The 19,531-nt window shown below is 40.8% G+C and overlaps 1 protein-coding gene across 2 annotated transcripts in view; it reads left to right on the top strand.

Annotated features, from left to right (window-relative positions):
- The window catches only part of GCNT1 (glucosaminyl (N-acetyl) transferase 1), a 63,465-nt gene that overhangs the window by 29,531 nt on the left and 14,403 nt on the right, over positions 1-19,531 (top strand). Inside the window, exon 3 of one of the 2 annotated variants that reach the window (XM_067744132.1) lies at positions 18,440-18,532. The exons of the other annotated variant lie outside the window; for it this stretch is intronic. The gene's annotated coding sequence lies outside the window, so the exon portion shown is untranslated. The remainder of the gene's footprint in view (positions 1-18,439; positions 18,533-19,531) is intronic. 2 annotated transcript variants of the gene reach the window in all.

Raw genomic sequence — 19,531 nt, 5'->3', positions numbered from 1 at the left:
TGTGGGTTTGTCATATATGGCCTTTATTATGTTTAGGTAGGTTCCCTCTATGCCCACTTTCTGGAGAGTTTTTATCATAAATGGGTGTTGAATTTTGTCAAAAGCTTTTTCTGCATCTAATGAGTTGATCATATGGTTTTTCTCCTTCAATTTGTTAATATGGTGTATCACATTGATTGATTTGCATATATTGAAGAATCCTTGCATCCCTGGGATAAATCCCACTTGATCATGGTGTATGATCCTTTTAATGTGTTGTTGGATTCTGTTTGCTGTATTTTGTTGAGGATTTTTGCCTCTATATTCATCAGTGGTATTGGTCTGTAACTTTCTTTTATTGTAGTATTTTTGTCTGGTTTTGTTATCAGGGTGATGGTGGCCTCATAGAATGAGTTTGGGAGTGTTCCTTCCTCCGCAATTTTTGGAAGAGTTTGAGAAGGATGGGTGTTAGCTCTTCTCTGAATGTTTGATAGAATTCACCTGTGAAGTCATCTGGTCCTGGACTTTGGTTTGTTGGAAGATTTTTAATCACAGTTTTAATTTCATTACTTGTGATTGGTCTGTTCATATTTTCTGTTTCTTCGTGGTTCAGTCTTGGAAGGTTATACCTTTCTAAGAATTTGTCCATTTCTTCCAGGTTGTCCATTTTATTGGCGTAGAGTTGCTTATAGTAGTCTCTTAGGTTGCTTTGTATTTCTGTGGTGTCTGTTGTAACTTCTCCTATTTCACTTCTAATTTTATTGATTTGAGTCCTCTCTTTTTCTTGATGAGTCTGGCTAATGGTTTATCAATTTTGTTTACCTTCTCAAAGAACCAGCTTTTAGTTTTATTGATCTTTCCTGTTGTTTTCTTTGTTTCTGTTTCAGTTATTTCTGCTCTGGTCTTTATGATTTCTTTCCTTCTGCTAACTTTGGGTTTTGTTTGTTCTTCTTTCTCTAGTTCCTTTAGGTGTAAGGTTAGATTGTTTACTTGAGATTTTTCTTGTTTCTTGAGGTAGGCTTGTATAGCTATAAACTTCCCTCTTAGAACTGCTTTTGCTGCATCCCATAGGTTTTGGATCATTGTATTTTCACTGTCATTTGTCTAGGTATTTTTTGATTTCCTCTTTGATTTCTTCAGTGATCTCTTGGTTATTTAGTAACGTATTGTTTAGCCTCCATGTGTTTGTGTTTTTTACATTTTTTTCCCTGTAATTCATGTCTAATCTCATAGCGTTGTGGTCAGAAAAGATGCTTGATATGATTTCAATTTTCTTAAGTTTACTGAGGCTTGATTTGTGATCCACGATGTGATCTATCCTGGAGAATGTTCCATGCGCAGTTGAGAAGAAAGTGCAATCTGCTGTTTTTGGATGGAATGTCCTATAAATATCAATTAAATCTATCTGGTCTATTGTGTCATTTAAAGCTTCTGTTTCCTTATTAATTTTCTGTTTGGATGATCTGTCAATTGGTGTAAGTGAGGTGTTAAAGTCCCCCAGTATTATTGTGTCACTGTCGATTTCCTCTTTTATAAGTGTTAGTAGTCACCTTATGTATTGAGGTGCTCCTATGTTGGGTGCATATATATATAATTGTTATATTTTTTTCTTGGGTTGATCCCTTGATCATAATGCAGTGACCTTCCTTGTCTCTTGTAACGTTCTTTATTTTAGTAACATTCTTTATTTTAAAGTCTATTTTATCTGATATGTGTATTGCTATTCCAGCTTTCTTTTGATTTCCATTTGCATGGAATATCTTTTTCCATCCCCTCACTTTCAGTCTGTATATGTCCCTAGATCTGAAGTGGGTCTCTTGTAGACAGCATATATATGGGTCTTGTTTTTGTATCCATTCAGCAAGCCTGCGTCTTTTGGTTGGAGCATGTAATCCATTCATGTTGAAGGTAATTATCGATATGTATGTTCCTATTACCATTTTCTTAATTGTTTTGGGTTTGTTTTTGTAGGTCCTTTGTGTTTCCCACTTAGAGAAGTTCCTTTCCCATGTTAGGGAAGTTTTCAACTATAGTCTCTTCAAATATTTTCTCAGGCCCTTTCTCTCTCTCCTCTCCTTCTGGGACCCCTGTAATGCGAATATTTTTGTGTTTAATGCTGTCCCAGAGGTCTCTTAGGCTGTCTTCATTTCTTTTCATTCCTTGTTGTTTATTCTCTTCTGCAGCAGTGAATTCCAGCATTCTGTGTTCCAGGTCACTTATCCGTTATTCTGCCTCAGTTATTGTGCTATTGTTTCCTTCTAGTGTATTTTTCATTTCAGCTATTGTATTGTTTATCTCTGGTTGTTCTTTAATTCTTCTAGGTCTTTGTTAAACATTTCTTGCATCTTCTCGATCTTTGCCTCCATTCTTTTTCTGAGATCCTGGATCATCTTCACTATCATTATTCTGAATTCTTTTTCTGGAAGGTTGCCTATCTGCACTTCATTTAGTTAATTTTCTGGGGTTTTATCTTGTTCTTTCATCTGTCTTTCTGTGGGTGTGTTTTTTGTTCCACAGGCTACAGGATTGTAGTTCTTCTTGCTTCTGCTGTCTGCTGTTTGGTGGTCTCCTTTTCTTTTCTTTTTTTTTTTTTTTTTTTTGTGGTACGCGGGCCTCTCACTGTTGTGGCCTCTCCCGTTGCAGAGCACAGGCTCAGCGGCCATGGCTCACGGGCCCAGCCACTCCGCGGCATGTGGGATCCTCCCGGACCAGGGCACGAACCCGTGTCCCCTGCATCGGCAGGCGGACTCTCAACCACTGCGCCACCAGGGAAGCCCTCCTTTTCTTTTTAAAACTGCTTCTGTTACACATCACCATTGCGCCTTCCTTTCCGGCTTCCTTTGCTTCAGGCTTTCACTTGGTCAGCATGCATAGAAAGTAGGGATGCTTTTCTCTCCTATTTCCTGATATCTAAATCCTACCCATTTTTCAAGATTCAAGTTGGTTGTTAACTGAGGAAGCTTTCCTGGATCCTTTCTTTTCCTCTGTATGGACTTACAGCTTTCCCCTCTGTAGTGCAGACTGGGGTGTATTTCATGGGTCCTGCCAAGCCTGTACGCAGAAATGGTAGGTTTTATCTCCTCTTTCCGGCCATCAGGTGCTGTGTCCCTGGCTGTGCCTCAGGGGAGAAAGTGATGGCAATTGAATGAATACTATTTCCAGTCATGAATGAAATGCAAGAGTTATTTATTTATTTTTATTTTATTTTTATTTACTTAATTTTGGTGACATTGGGTCTTCGTTGCTGCACACGGGCTTTCTCTAATTGCGTCGAGTGGGGGCTACTCTTCTTTGAGGTGTGATGGATTCTCACTGCAGTGGTGTCTCTTGTTGCAGAGCGAGGGCTCTAGGTGTGAGGGCTTCAATAGTTGTGGCCTGTGGGCTCAGTGGTTGTGGTGCACAGGCTTAGTTGCTCCATGGCATGTGGGATCGTCCCGGACCAGGGCTCGAACCTGTGTCCGCTGCATTGGCAGACAGATTCTTAACCACTGCACCACCAGGGAAGTCCCAAGAGTTAGTTATTTAAATGACATTTCCTCCCACAGTAGTATAATGAGTAAGTGAAAGAAAATTCTGTAGAACTTTTCATGCCATTAATTCAGGCATGGAGAACCTTTATTTGTTTTTCTTCCGTAGGTGAGCACATGGGTGAAACATAGTTTTTTTTTTTTTTTAAATAAATTTATTTATTTTATTTTATTTTTGGCTGCGTTGGGTCTTTGTTGCTGCGCGCGGGCTTTTTCTCTAATTGCGGCGAGCGGGGGCTACTCTTTGTTGTGGTGCGCAGGCTTCTCATTGTGGTAGCTTCTCTTGTTGCGGAGCATAGGCTCTAGGCGCGTTGGCTTCAGTAGTTGTGGCTTGCGGGCTCTAGAGTGCAGGCTCAGTAGTTGCGGCGCACGGGCTTAGTTGCTCCACGGCATGTGGGATCTTCCTGGAGTAGGCTCGAACCCGTGCCCCCTGCATTGGCAGGTGTATTCTTAACCACTGCGCCACCAGGGAAACCTGAAACATAGTTTTATTTAGTTTCATCTAATTTAAAATTAGGGGCAGGTCATTGAGACTTTAATTAATCATATTTACTATGTTTTTAAAAATTTTAAGTAATTATTAAATATGCTTTAATGTGAGATTAAACAGTTAATGAAAATGTAAAAAGGTAAAAATGGAAGAAATTTTAATAACCATTCTGCTTACCAAGACTTGAGAATATTGATTTATGCTAGTTATGTTTAAAAACTGATTATCCTTATAGCTTTTAATTTTATCACTACCTTTAAGACTAGAAAAATGTAGCCTTTATTTTAATAACTATAAATGCACAATTTTAAAAAAGCAGGTATTTCCACAAGAGTGGAACTATCAAAAAGCTCTTAGAACTATCAAAGGTCTTAGATTTAAAATCGGTCATAATTTTCATCGGTGCTGGCAGAAGGCATGAGACTCCTGGGCCACAGACAAAGGACAGTGTACTACCTATAGCAATAACAGAGCAGAGTATTGGCATTTTTCATGTAGGTTCCTGAGCCCCAGTTCCCCCAGGGCAATATGAACAGAGCCATATGGTACCTACACAGGCAGTGGGTTGCATTACAGGAAAGGAACCGTGAGCTCAGGGAACCTGAATCTTTTATGGTGGGCAGTGGGCCTACCTTCCCTTTGTTCCCAGAGATATTATCTTTATTATCTCAACAGTAAGCACACTTGCCCTTTGGTAGGGACGAAAGCACTCTCTATCTTTCAAGGCTGTTTGCTATACGAATAGCCTTAAAAATAGCCCAGAACAAAAGGGCAGTTAGTGCCTTACTCTGCAAGATGTGCAGAAGTTCGAGGGACCCATGGAGAATTGTCTCCCAACAAAGAATTGTAGTTATAAAAGGTAGCAGTCCTCTACCAATGCCCCCCAGAACTTCCTGCTCCCTAGAACCCCATCGTGCAATAGAAATATGATGTGAGCCACATGTAATTTTCTACTAGCTGCATTTAAAAAAGCAAAAAGAAACTTATAAAATTAATTTTAATATTGTATGTGACCCAGTATATCCAAAATTTAATCATTTTAATAGTTACGCAGTATAAAAACGTTTTAATGAGATATTTTTAAAAAGCTTTTTTCTTTGAATTTTTTTATTTTTCTTTTTTTGCGGTACGCGGGCCTCTCACTGTTGTGGCCTCTCCCGTTGCGGAGCAACAGGCTCCGGACGCGCAGGCTCAGCGGCCATGGCTCACGGGCGCAGCCGTTCCGCGGCATGCGGGATCTTCCCGGACCGGGGCACGAACCCGTGTCCCCTGCATCGGCAGGCGGACTCTCAACCACTGTGCCAACCGGGAAGCCCTCTTTGAGTTTTATTGAAATGTAGTTGACATACATCACTGTATAAGACACACAGCCTGGGGACTTCCTTGGTGGTCTAGTGGTTAAAAATCCGCCTGCCAATGCAGGGAATACGGGTTCCAGCCCCGGTCCGGGAAGATCCCACACGCCGCAGGGCATCTAAAGCCTGTGCGCCACAACTACTGAGCCCGCGTCCCACAACTACTGAAGTCTGCGCGCCTAGAGCCCGTGCTCTGCAACAAGAGAAGCCACCGCAAGAAGAAGCCCGCGCACTGCAACGAAGAGTAGCCCCTACTCACTGCAACTAGAGAAAGCCCACGCGCAGCAATGATGACCCAACACAGCCAAAAATAAATAAATAAATTAAATAAATTAAAAAAAAAGATACACGGCCTGATGATTTTCCTTTACATACATCACGACATGATTAATACATAGGTTTAGTGAACATCCATCATCTCATATGGATACAAAATTAAATTAAAAATATATTTTCCTTGTGATGAGAACTCAGGATTTCCTTCCTTAACAGCATTCATCTATGATGTGCAGCAGTGTTCATTATATCTATCATGTTGTGCATTGCTTCCCCAGGACTTATTTGTCTTGTAACTGGAAGTTTGCTCCTTATTTGTCTTGTAACTGGAAGCCTGTTCCTTTTGACCACCTTCATCCAATTCCCCCACCTCCGATAACCATAAATGTGAACTCTTTTTCTCTGATGTTTGTGTTTGTAACCACAAAAATGATGTCTTTTTCTATGAGATTTTTTGCTTCTTTGCTTTTGAACTGACATACCGCACTATGTTAGTTCTTAAAATACAGCAAAGTGATATTTCTGTATATTTCAAAATGATCACCATGATAAGTCTGGTTACCATCTGTCAGAATACAAAGATAGTACATAACTATTGACTATATTGACATTCCTCTGTGAGGCCATTGATCCTGGACTTCTGTTTGCTGAGAGAATTTTTATTACACATTTAACTTCATTACTAATGATTGCTCTGTTCAGATTGTCTTTCTTTCTGATTCAGTCTCAGCAGGTTGTATGTTTCTAGAAATTTGTCTGTTTCTCCTAGGTTGTCCAATTTGTTGGCATAACTGTTTGCTTTGTAATATATTTTGAAATCAGGAAGTGTGATGCCTAATGAGGTATTAAAATGATGCCTTTGTCTAATACATGTGCTACAATAAAACAGGAATACCTTACACAATGCGGCCATCACAGCTAAATGGAGTCCTACCAGAAAAAAATGTTTAATGTAAAGACATTTTACACTCCTTCAAGTTTTAAAATTTAATTTTAATTAATTAAAATAAAATAAATTGTTTTCCTTAGTTAGGCTAGCTACATTTCAGTTGCTCAATAGCCAATGTGACTAGTGACTTCCATATCGGACAGCATAGCCCTAGAAGTAACCATTTTCAACTTTTCACATATTTCTTTGAGTCTCTATTTCCATATCTTTAAATAGCTTGCTTATACTGTTTCTTTATTTTTCAGTTGTAAAGTCTTCCTATTGACTTTCTACTGTTAAAGATTTAATTCTCTTTTATCTCCAAACCCTCTTGCTGTGTGTTCACTTCACAGCCCAGTTTCCCATCCTCCCAATCAGTGATTCTGAAAACTTGTTTTACACTCTTAAAAATTATTGAAGATCACGAAGAGCTTTTGTTTATGCGTGATATGTTTATCAGCATTTAGCCTGTTAGAAATTAAGACTGAGAAAAAATTAAATATTTATGTAAAAAAAAACAATGATAAGTCCTTTGCATATTATCATAAGTAATATTTTTTAATGAAAACCCTTTCATAAAAATTTGTGAGAAGAGTAATAACATTTTATATTTTTGCAAATCTCTTTAATGTTTGCCTTAATAGAAAACAGCCTAATAGAAACGAGAAAATACTTGCCTCTGAACTCATTCTGAAGACAAATCACATACTATGTAGCCTCTGGAAGACTGCACTGTATACTTGTAGTAAGAATATGGGAGTAAAAAGGGTGAATGTGATATCCTAGTATTATTATGAAAATAGTTTCAAGATTCTCTGTATATTATCATAATTTTTTCAGACCATGACTCAGTGTTTATATTATTATGACCATGTATTAGCTGAGCTATAGTAGCATAAACTGAGTTAAGCAGCATACCATGGATTTTTTTTAATTGCACTTTTTTGTTTTCCTTAGAGATAATGCCTTCTTTTCATATATATATATTTTTTTACTACGTACATTTTACTTATTCAACTCTGAACTCTATGTTGTCAAAATCTCTTCAAAATACATTCTTTTACAGCAGGTATTTTCTCCCTTTTGTCTTAAATATCTTCTGTAGCCATTCGACTTGGTTCAGTTAAGACTGGTTTTTTCCTAGGACCCCTGCATATCCTAGGATTGCTTTTCCTCAGAATCCTGGGAATTTCTGTTGCCTCTCTTTTATATTGGATCCCTGATTAGTAGGTCCCCTGTCTTTTTCTTGATATGCAGTACAGTCGTCCCTCAGTATCAGCGGGTGGGTGTGGGTGTGGTGGGGATTGGTTCCAGACCCCCCGAGGGTACCAAAACCTGCCAGTGCTCCAGTCTCTTATATAAAATGATATAGTATTTGCAGGTAACCTACACATATACTCCTGTATACTTTCAGTCATCTCTAGACTATTACCTGGTACAATGTAAACGCTATGTAAATAGTTGTAAGTACAATGTAAATAGTTGCTGGAGAATGGCAGATTCAAGTTTTGCTTTTGTATCTTTCTAGAATGTTTTTCCCCAATTTTTTTTTTTTTAATGATACAGTGGACAACTCAGTCTACATTTCTTTTTACAGTAGTGCTAGTTTTTTTTTTTTTTAAGACCATTATTTATTTACTTATTGGCCGTGCCGTGTGTCTTGTGGGATCTTAGTTCCTTGACCAGGGATCAAACCCGTGCCCCCTGCAGTGGAAGTGCAGAGTCCTAACCACTGGATTGCCAGGGAATTCCCCCAAATATTTTTGATTTGAGGTTACTTGAATTCAAAGATATAGAACCCACAGATACAGAGCCCACGGATACGGCGGGCCAACTGTATAGTATAAACTTGGGGGCCAGATTGTGTAGGTTTGAATCTTAGCTCTCTCACTTACTAGGTATGTGACTGATACTGTGATTTATAATAAATATGTAAGTCTATCTGGTCTAATGTGTCATTTAAAGCTTGTGTTTCCTTATTAATTTTCTGTCTGGATGATCTGTCCATTGCTTCCATTGCTGTAATTGGGGTGTTAAAGTCCCCCACAATTATTGTGTTACTGTTGACTTCTCCTTTTATGGCTGTTAGCATTTGCCTTATGTATTGAGGTGCTCCTACGCTGGGTGCATAAATATTTATAATTGTTATATCTTCTTCTTGAATTGATCCCTTGATCATTATGTAGTGTCCTTCTTTGCCTCTTGTGATAGTCTTTATTTTAAAGTCTATTTTGTCTGATATGAGAATTGCTACTCCAGCTTTGTTTTGATTTCCATTTGCATGGAATATCTTTTTACACCTCCTCACTTTCAGTCTGTATGTATCCTTAGGTCTGAAGTGGGTCTCTTGTAGACAGCATATATAGGGGTCTTGTTATTGTATCCATTCAGCCAGTCTGTGTCTTTTGGTTGGAGCATTTAATCCATTTGCATTTAAGGTAATTATTGATATGTATGTACCTATTACCATTTTCTTAATTGTTTTGGGTTTGTTTTTGTAGGTCTTTTCTTCTCTTGTGTTTCCCTCCTAGAGAAGTTTCTTTGGCATTTGTTGGTGGTGCTGAATTCTCTTAGCTTTTGCTTGTCTGTAAAGGTTTTAATTTCTCTGTCGAATCTGAATGAGATCCTTGCTGGGTAGAGTAATCTTGGTTGTAGGTTTTCCCCTTTCATCACTTTAAATATATCCTGCCACTCTCTTCTGGCCTGCAGAGTTTCTACTGAAAAATCAGCTGATAACCTTATGGGGTTTCCCTTGTATGTTATTTGTTGCTTTTCCCTTGATGCTTTTAATACTTTTTCTTTGAGTTTAATTTTTGTTAGTTTGATTAATATGTCTCAGTGTGTTTCTCCTTGCGTTTATCCTATGTGGGACTTTCTGTGCTTCCTGGACTTGGGTGGCTATTTCCTTTTCCATGTTAAGGAAGTTTTCAACTCTAATCTCTTCAAATATTTTCTCAGACCCTTTCTCTTTCTCTTCTTTTTCTGGGACCCCTATAATTTGAATGTTGGGTGTTTAATGTTGTCCCAGAGGTCTCTGAGATTTTCCTCAGTTCTTTTCATTCTTTTTCCTGTATTCTGCTCCTCGGAAGTTATTTCCACCATTTTGTCTTCCAGCTCACTTATTTGTTCTTCTGCATCAGTTATTCTGTTATTCCTTCTGGTGTATTTTTCATTTCATTTACTGTGTTGTTCATCACTGTTTGTTCTTTAGTTCTTCTAGGTCCTTATTAAACATTCCTTGTATTTTCTCGATCTGTGCCTCCATTCGATTTCCGAGATTTTGGATCATCTTTACTGTCATTACTCTGAATTATTTTTCAGGTAGAGTGCCTATGTCCTCTTCATTTATCTTTCTTGTAGGTTTTTACCTTGCTCCTTTGTCTGTAACGTATTTCTCTGCCATCTCATTTTTGTTGATGGCTTGGGCTGTGTTCCTCTCTTGCTGGTTGTTTGGCCTGAGGTGTCCATCGCTGGAGTTTGCAGTCAGTTGGGTGGAGCCATGTCTTGGTGCCGAGATGGGAACCTCTGGGAGGGCCGACACTGACTAATATTCCCTAGGGCTTGAAGTTCTCTGTTAGTCCAGTGGCTTGGACTTGGCATTCCCACCACAGGGACTCAGGCCTGACCCATGGCCTGGGAACCAAGACCCCACAAGCCGTGCAGCATGGCAAAAAAGAAAAAAAAGATACCCCCCCCAAAAACAGACAACAAATGAAAAAGATCAGAAGAATAACAAAGATTAAAAAACAGAATAAAATTAGGAAAATAAAAAATATTAGAAAAAATAAAAATTAAACAACAACAAAACAAAGCGCAAGAGCAAAAAAAAAAGAAAGAATTAAAAAAATAAATAAAAAAATAAAAACTCACTGGTGGCTCTGCTGTCAGTGTCCTTGCCCTCACGTGAGCCACATCCAACCCCCGCCTCCCCAGGAGGGCCTCCAAGACCTCTAGGTAGGTCTCTGGATCCACTGTATCAGCCCCACCTCTGCATGTTTTCCTTTCACCAGCATCTGCTCCTGAAGCTGACCTGGAGTATATGAGCCCGTGTAGGCCAGCTGGGGTGCAGGCTTCCGTGGGCATGTCCACAGGGGCCGACATAGCTGGAGGAGGCTTTGTGGCAGGGGGCGGGGATGTGGTGCTCAGATCCACCGGGACCCACTCAGCCAGAAGAGGCTTTGGGGATGCGACACAGCCGGAGGAGGCTCTGTCAGGGGTGGTGGTCCCCCAAAGGTCCCCTCCTGTCCCTGCCGATCCCCCCACCATGAGTGGGTCCCCCTGAGTGTGGGAACCTCTCCTCCTCCCATCCAACCCCAGGTCACCGTCCCCATCCCGTCTCCACCCGTCCTCCCCCCTCTTCCCTCCCTTGTCCCACCTGGCTGTGCCGGGACCCCTCCTGTACCCCTGTGTCTGAGGTCCTCCTCCAGTGTCCAGCAGGCGCTCCGACGCACCCCTGTCATACCTATGAGGAGACGTGAACTCCACGTCCTCCTACTCTGCCCTCTTGACTCTGCCCCTCTCCCTAAGAGCTCATTTTTATTCTCTGTTCCTTTTTCATAGTCTCTTGTTCTTGTTTCATGGCTGCACTAGTTTCTCTTATGCCTTTGCCGACAATAGCACTAGGATTTTGTTGTTGCAGTTTTCATCTCTTGATCTTAATTTCTCCATGTGACAGTATATTTCATGGATACAGATTCCTCCCATTGCAGTATCCCTGCCCCCTTGCAATTGATTTTGCTTGTCTTCCTATCCAGAAGTAGAAGCTTACTTCCTCTGCAATCATGGCTGGCCTGGTGACTTTCTCTGACTAATAGAAGGTGACAGAAGTGATGTTGTGTATGTTCTGGAGCTTAGCCCTTATGAGGCTTTGGAGCTGCTGTGTTCTCTTGGTATGCTGCCATGCAGCTGCCAAGTGAGGAATCTTGTCCAGACTAGCAGATGATGAGAGGCACCCCAGCTAGCGTCCAGTACCATGTGCAGATGTGAACGATCTGTATGGAACCCTCCAACCCAGACAGTCCTCCATATGCATGCAGCCGCCTAGGTGAGCCCAGGTAAAGCCAGAAGGACTGCCCAACCAATTCTAAAAGTAGTGAGAAACCATAAATTGTTGTTCTTCTCAGTCATTAGGAATTGTGGTTGATTATATGGAAATAGTTAACTGATACTCTCCTCTGTTTTTTCTGTTTCTTCTGATCTCTTTTGTGTCATGAGCTTTTCTTGGATATCGGGTAGTTTTCTCTTATCTGAGGCCGAGGCCTGGGGGATATATATGCCTGCCTGCCAGTGTTCTGGAAATGAGGACCTGTGACTTAATTCCCTTGTTTTCAGGTCGGTACTCCTGCCCTCAGCTGTGCCTTGTACCCTCCAGGTCAGATACCCTCTGTTTCACATTTTCCAGAGCTTTTCACTGAGGCCCGGAAGGGTATTTACTGGGTTATGAAGAATAGGGGTCTGGGAGTCTTAACAGCCTTTTAAGTAGATTTTCACTCAGTGGAGTTTAACTCCACTTCACACACCGCTTCCAGAGGAGTTGTGTTGCCAGTTCCGGAGCCTTCTGAGGAGGAGCAGATGGCTGATGGTGGGAGGTGCGGGGTAGGGGGAGCTGTGCTGTAAGTTGAGTTGCCTCTCAGCTTTCTCCTCTGCCTGCTTCAGGTTCAGCTTTCTGAGATCTCCAAGTCAGTTACCACTCAGTCCCTCTAGCTTTCAAAAGTTTGGTGCCATTTCCTCAGTTCTTTGAGGGGTTTAATCATTTACTATAATTTCATCTTTAAACAGCCTGTTCTTTTTGATAGACTCTCTAAAATAGGATAGCCCTTGCTGCAAGTGTAGAGAACTGGTGACAGAACCCTTCTCTGACATTCAAAAGGGAGAGAGGATAGATGTTCAATTTTTAGCAGAGGAACGTGGGCTTCACTTGAGAGAGACTTTCTTTCTTTCAACAAACATAACCAAGCAATTCTCTGTGCTGCATTCTGTGTCTGGCTCTAGGACATGGGGGTCTGAAGAAGTGAGACATGGGCCCTCTTCTCCCTCCATCACACCATCTGGCTTTAGTTGGTGTAGAAAGCGCCCTTTCCCAAGGGAGCATAGGAAACATGGTCCAGTTTGGTTATAGAAAGTCCCCTGTTGCCTATGTTTCCTTGGCTGGAGCCCAGGGAAACTCTGGGATGGATTCTGGGAGACAACGACCTAAACTGTGGAGTTTGGTGCTGAGGTATGCGGACCCCAAGAGCTGTTCCTGGCCAGTCTGGAGAGGCAGGCATTGTGGAGTCTCAGGAGTTCGTTTGAACATGAGACCTCAGAGAAGCTAGGGAGTTCACTGCAGTGAGTCACAGACTCACTAGGCAGACTCACTAGGCAGCAGAGACCACCCTTCAGTCAGGGCACAGCTGTCAGGAGACAGAGACCGGGTACCCTTGGATGACGTGAGGCCATGGAGGTGCAGGTGGCAGAAAGAACCCCACCCTGGTTGGCAAGGCCTCTGCCTTGGGATCTTACCTGCTTCCCACTCCTTCCATTGGCCTGCTTCAGGGTGGCATTTGGGCACCGTGGCTTGAGTCACGATCCTCTGAGATACTTGCATGGCCTTGGCATCAATCATAATAGTATTTTCCTCCCGTCACAGCCTCTGGGCCACAGAACAGTAGTCCTTGTAGTCTGAAATTGAGCCCCGGAGGAGTATTCAGTGAAACTAAAGAGTGACTGAACTTAGACCATGCTTCCTGCTGCAGAAGGGCAATAGGTTGTGAACCCTGATTTATCGATCCAGCTATTTGTTTATACAGGCACACAGATGTGTGCACATACATGGTGTGTACACGTGTGTGTGTGTACTTTTCTTTTACAATTTTTATTTATTTAATTTATTATTTTTGGCTGCATTGGATCTTCGTTTTTGCACGTGGGCTTTCTCTAGTTGTGGCGAGTGGGGGCTGCTGCTCATTGCGGTGCATGGGCTTCCCACTGCGGTGGCTTCTCTCGTTGCAGAACACGGGCTCTAGGCACACAGGTTTCAGTAGTTGTGGCATGCGGGCTCAGTAGTTGTGGCTTGCGGACTCTAGAGCTCAGGCTCAGTAGTTGTGGCTTGTGGGCTCTAGAGCTCAGGCTCAGTAGTCGTGGCGCACAGGCTTAGTTGCTCCGTGGCATGTGGGATCTTCCCGGCCCAGGGCTCGAACCCGTGTCCCCTGCATTGGCAGGCGGATTCTTAACCACTGCACCACCAGGGAAGGCCGGTGTGTACTTTTTTAAGAAAGAATATTTCCAGTACTTAAAAAATGGTACAATAAGCAATAGGTAGAATTATTCTTATCTGTAGTAGTTTTATTTGGATTTAAACCAGAATTACTTTGGTGGAAATTGTTGAAGAAAAGAATTTACCTTTTTAACTTCTCCTTTCTTTTATTATAGTTGACAGTTATATCTGTCAGCTTTAACCTTAACAAAGGTTAACAAAGCTAACCAGTGCAGAGCCCTTCCTATCTCTCTCTTTTTTTTTTAATTTATTTTTTTGGCTGCATTCAGTTTTTGTTGCTGTGCGTGGGCTTTCTCTAGTTGCAGTGAGCGGGGGCTACTCTTCATTGCGGTGTGTGGGCTTCTCATTGCGGTGGCTTCTCTTGTTTCAGAGCACGGGCTCTGGGCACAGGGGCTTCAGTAGTTGTGGCTCACGGGCTCTAGAGCTCAGGCTCAGTAGTTGTGGCGCGTGGGCTTAGTTGCTCTGCGGCATGTGGGATCTTCCCAGACCAGGGATTGAACCTGTGTCCCTTGCATTGGCAGGCGGATTCTTAACCACTGCACCAACAGGGAAGTCCCTTTTTTACTTTTTAAAATTTAATTTTTAATTGAAGTATAGTTGACGTGGTGTGATATAAGTTACAGGTATACAATATAGTGATTCACAGTTTTTAAAGGTTATGCTCCATTTATAGTTATTATAAAATATTGACTATATTCCTTGTGTTGTACAATGTATCCTTGTAGCTTACTTTTTACATAATAGTTTGTACCTCTTAATCCCTACCCCTATAATGCCTCTCCCCTCATCCCTCTCCCCACTGGTAACCACTAGTTTGTTGTCTATATCTGTGAGTTTGTTTCTTTTTTGTTATATTCACTAGTTTGTTGTATTTTTTGTTTATTTTTTAAATTACTTTTTATTGGAGTATAGTTGCTTTACAATGTTGTGTTAGTTTCTACTGTATAGCAAAGTGAATCAGCTATACGTATACATATATCCCCTCATTTTTGGATTTCCTTCCCATTTAGGTCACCATAGAGCATCGAGTAGAGTTCCCTGTGCTAATCAGTAGGTTCTCATTAGTTATTTATATTTTATACATAGTATCAATAGTGTATATATGTCAATTCCAATCTCCCAATTCCTCCCACCCCCTGTTGTATTTTTTAGATTCCACATGTAAGTGATATCATACAGTATTTGTCTTTCTTTGTCTGACTTATTTCACTTAGCATAATGCCCTCCAAGTCCATCCACGTTGTTGCTGATGGCAGGGTTTCATTCGTTTTTATGGCTGAGTAGTACACGCCCCCCGTCCCCAACATCTTCATCCATTCATCTGTTGATGGACACTATCTCTTTGTCTAGGAGTCTTAGGTGTAATTAGAGGCTGAACAAGGAAATCCTGATTGTTCTTAGAGGTGTGTACGTATGTATGTGAATAGTCATGTAAATATGGTAAATCCTTTTCCTTCCAAATTCTGAATATGTTATGTCATATTAATTTATAATAAAATATATATTATTCCCCCTCTCTCCCTCTTCCTGCTTTGCCTTTCTATTATTAAAAAAGAAATTAAGGAGAAGATAGCCTGAGCCACATGTAGCTCATTTCTTTAAACATTTTGTTTCATTTGCTTCTTTATATGGTGATAGTTTTCTAAATTAAACTAGTAAGTGTGTGACTGAGATGAATATCATCATTTTGGACTTGGTTCATTTTAAAATACAGAGGCAAAAAGAAACGAAATCAAGTTAGTTGTAGTGAGGTGGATGGATCTAGAGTCTGTCATACAGAGTGAAGTAAGTCAGAATGAGAAAAACAAATACCATATGCTAATGTATATATATGGAATCTAAAAAAAAATGATTCTCATGAACCTAGGGGCAGGACAGGAATAAAGACGCAGACGTAGAGAATGGACTTGAAGACACGGGGTCGGGCGGGGGTAGGCTAAGCTGGAACGAAGTGAGAGAGTGGCGTGGACATATATAGACTCCCAAATGTAAAATAGATAGCTAGTCGGAAGCAGCCTCATGGAGCAGCACAGGGAGATCAGCTCGGTGCTTTGTGACCACCTAGAGGGGTGGGATAGGGAGGGTGGGAGGGAGGCGCAAGAGGGAGGGGATATGGGGATATATGTATATGTATAGCTGATTCACTTTGTTATACAGCAGAAAGTAACACAACATTGTAAAGCAATTACACTCCAATAAAGATGTAAAAATAAATAAATAAAATACAGAGGCACGTGCTAGTCATATCTAGTAGATTTTAATTTTGAAATGCCGCTATAACACTTATTTTTTTACGTTGTAGGGTCTTCTGATGTTTCTTACTTATTCCAAGCTGAAATCTAGATCTGATGATCAATGGTTTTTGGACTTCTCTTATGTGCATCTCCTCATCTATTTATCACTGTGCAAACAAGCCTGCATTAGTTGTAGTCTTTACCTCTACTGTAAGTTTTTGATCAGATCCTTACCATTGAGCTGTTGAATGCAAAGAGCACTTGGTGGAAGAATAAAATGAGAAAGAGGCCTTTTGCGTGGAACAGCAATGTAATTCTAAACACCCCCTATGGCCAGTTATGTGATGCTGGTCAAAGTGTACAACCCCTGTGTTTCAACACCCATCCCTGCCATTGCTCTGTGCTCCTAACATAGTGTTGTTGAATCTCGTGGAAAACAGTGTTTAAGTTATTAATACTGATGCTCTCCCAAGCTAAGCCACGGATTACACTGTGATTGATTTTGTCATCATCTCATGATTCTGATTTCTTTCAAGTCAATGATAATTATTTCCTCAACCCCCTTCATTTGCTTTTTTTCAATGTAGTTATTACAGATTCACCCCAAGCTCTGCCAGTTGCTTACATTGGCTTTCAATATGCTGATTCCCATCAGTTATTCCTTCCATTTCATCTTCTTGAAGACATCTCTTCCAGGGCCTTCTGACCCACTTCCATCTTCTACATTTGTCTGTGGCCTATGACACACACAGCCTAGGGTGTTCCTTTACTGTCCTGCTGGTATTTCCTTTCCTTCCTTCTGGTATTGTGATACAGTTTCTGATTCTAATGTTTTCCTCTTTCTTGGTTTATACTTTAGTTTTGATGGAGCTCATCCTCCAGTAGCTTCCTGAAAAAGGATGCATAATGGTAAATATTTTGAAGGCTTGCCTTTCTTAATATGTAAAATGTTTTTATTTTACCCTTAATTTACTTAGTAGTTCATCTGGTTCTAAGAATTCTCATCTGGAATTCAGTTTCTTTTAGTACTTTGGAGGCATTGCTCCATTATCATCTGGCTTCTTTGGTTGGTTTTTATGAAGTATGAAGACATTTTGCTTCTGAATCTTTTTCATGTGGATTATTACACCATCCGCCCCCCTCCCCCCTGAAACCTACATAACTCTTTTTACCAGTGCTCTGACATTTCATGATTAGTACGTATGTCTTGGTGTGGCTTTGTTTTCACCCATCATGTTGGTATTCCAAGGGACTTTTCAATCTGGAAACCATCCCTTTGTTTTGAAATACAGTCTTGAATTATTTAATTGATTTAATTATTTACTTCCATTTTTTCTGTTTTCTCTTTTTGGAGGTACAATTCGGATGGTGGATCTCCTGGTCTGGTTCTCTAAAGTACTATATTTTTTTCTCTAATTTTCCATCAGGTAGTTTGCCTATTTGCTTAACCTCCTGAGAGTTTTTCTCAACTTTATTTTCCAATGCTTCTATTGAGTTTTTCAGTTTTTGCTGTCATGTTATTAAGTTTTAAGAGCTTTTTATTTGCCAGGTGTTCTGTTTATGTGGTTTCTTGTTTGTTCTAATCATTGTTGTGAGGCAAACCACCCCAAACATAGTAACATAAAACATTGCTGTTTTATTTTTTGCTCACACATTCTGTGGGTCAGGAATTCAGTTAAGACTTGACTGACTAGGGGCTGGAGTCATCTGTGGCTTCTTCACTCACGTGGCTGGCACCTGGGCTGGGATGAATTGAAGACTGGGTTCAGCTGGGACTGTTGACTTGGGTACCAATGTGTGGCCTCTCTGTGTCTTCTTGCAACATGAGAAGTGAACTTTCCCTCTGGCGGGGAGCTTCTGGAGAGCACATTTTCCAAGACAACCAGGTAGAAGCTACGTGGTTTTATGTGACCTAATCTTGGTGGTCACGTAGTAGCACTTCTGCCAAACGCCACACTGGTCAGGGTAAACATAAGGTTGTCCAAATTCAAGGGGAAGGGAGTTTTGACCACTTCTTGATTGAAGGGTGGGAAGATCACATTTCAGAAGAGCATATGGTATGGCAGTATTTTTCTGCCTGTTTTTAGATAATACAGTCTGTCTTGCATATTGATTAATTGTATACAATACCTTTTCTTACCTCTCTGAGGATATTATTAGTAGTTTTCTTTTCCCTGTGCAAGTCTGTCTCCTTGAACATTTGGGGGGCATTCCCAATGTAAGCAGCATGATTAAGTCTTTGTCACTTGTCCTGGTTGGATTCCGTAGACAATAAACTCCTGCATTGTCTTGGCTCCCAAAGTTCTGGGAGCTGACAGCTGGAAATAGGGAAGGAGATGAGATCTCGATATTTATTGTCCTTGGGTTCACTTAGTCTGACTGTCTCCTCTTTTAGGAAAGGCATCAGTATTCCAGTGAAGGACCTTTTCCAGGGCACTCACATGACAGTTGCCAAGTCCTGTAGTAGGTCCTGGGTGAGGAAGCCTTGGTATGTATCTGGGACTTTTATTTTTCTTGCTATCTCAGAATTCATGAGCTTTGGTTATTTAGAATGGTTCTTATTGTTCAGTCATTGGCCTCATTGACTATTCCCACTCCACATCCTTCAAGAAATCTATGTGATTTGTGAAATCTGAAGGTGAAGGAACACTGGGCCCAGCGGTATGAACCTCTGCCATATTTTTGTTATTTGTTTTTCATTTTTATTTTTTAATTTTATTATTTATTTATTTTATACATTTATTTATTTTTGGCTGCATTGGGTCTTCATTGCTGGGCACGGGCTTTCTCTAGTTGCGGCGAGTGGGGACTACTCTTTGTTGTGGGGTGCTGGCTTCTCATTGCTGTGGCTTCTCTTGTTGTGGAGCACAAGCTCTAGGTGCGTGGGCTTCAGTAATTGTGACACACAGGCTCAGTAGTTGTGGTGCATGGGCTTAGTTGCTCTGCCGTATGTGGGATCTTTCCGGACCAGGGCTCGAACCCATATCCCCTGAATTGGCAGGCGGATTTTTAACCACTGCGCCACCAGGGAAGTCCCCTGTTATTTGTTCTTTAATATTTTCAATATTCTTTGTGTGTGCTTAAACTAAGTAATGTTTGATGACTGAAGTTCCATTGAAATAATATAGTATGTGGACATTTATGCCTCCCTTTAAACTCTTCCACATAGAAATCCCTTTCTTAATGAACTCTTATTTTCCCTTCACCTTCTCCTAACTCTTAGCCAAGTTTTGTTTAAGGGAATGTTCTATATCTTGAAGTTAGGCTAGTTAAATACTTTGAATGATACATCATTGGAAGAAATGTATCTTCTCTATTCTCCATGGTGATAAATACACAAAAACATTATTAATAAAATAGACTTGTTTTCTCACACGCTTACCTACTTTACAGACACTTATCCATCGTGTTAAAACCTGAGACTCATGATTTTACATTTTAAAAAGCATTTTTCAAAGCATGATGGATGTTTAGGATGTGGATGAGA

Source organism: Pseudorca crassidens, chromosome 7 (assembly GCF_039906515.1).
Source record: "Pseudorca crassidens isolate mPseCra1 chromosome 7, mPseCra1.hap1, whole genome shotgun sequence".
NCBI classification, from domain to species: domain Eukaryota; kingdom Metazoa; phylum Chordata; class Mammalia; order Artiodactyla; family Delphinidae; genus Pseudorca; species Pseudorca crassidens.
The sequence above is the reverse complement of the archived record's forward strand: the minus strand, read 5'-3'. Positions and strand labels throughout refer to the sequence as shown.